Source organism: Protopterus annectens, chromosome 9.part0 (genome assembly GCF_019279795.1).
Source record: "Protopterus annectens isolate FY-2018-M chromosome 9.part0, PAN1.0, whole genome shotgun sequence".
Lineage (NCBI taxonomy): Eukaryota > Metazoa > Chordata > Ceratodontiformes > Protopteridae > Protopterus > Protopterus annectens.
Genome location: NC_056743.1, coordinates 802,955,948 through 802,956,668, shown reverse-complemented (window position 1 = coordinate 802,956,668; position 721 = coordinate 802,955,948).

Genomic DNA, 721 nt, shown 5'->3' with positions numbered 1-721 from the left:
GGGGTCCAGCCAGGTGAGGGAAAGAGAGTTCCCTTTTGCATGTATCTCAGCAGACACCTGCAACAATGGACAGACCACAGAGGTTTCTCACCAAGAAATTACAGGGTACACAAAGCAAATCTTACACAGAAAGACTTAAAGCCCTGTCAGTGTATTCTGTCTCCTACAGGTTGCTAAGGGGGTGACCTGTGCTTGGCTTACAGGGCAGTCTCTGACCTGGCCCTGATAGAAATGCTACACATTCGTAAATCAAACTGCAGGAGGGTCACTCACTCCAGGGATCTTAACATAACCTCTGACATGAACAGGTCATGCTGGAGAGATAGGTATATCTCCCAGAGGCTGCCACTTCTCTGAAACAAGCTTTCAGTTCATGTGAAACAGAGTCCCTCCCTGACCCTCTTCAAATGCAACCTAGATCAATGGATGGGTGACCACAGATTCACTCCTGGGGTGGTGCCCATGTCCCTCCTGGACAGAGGAAGTTAGTATTAACTGCCATAGACCCTTACCACTGCAAACTTCACTCACCTAAACACTGTCAATTGGAGCAACTCAGGACAAATATGACTAGGCTTATAAAGCTCTAGGGCCATTAGCCTAGTGACCTCCTTTGAACCTACAAACCTATGAAATGTAAATATATAGATACATAAATAAATAAACAAGCAGACAAGTACACCAATAAACAAATAGTTTGCAGCCACAACCAGACAGCAAC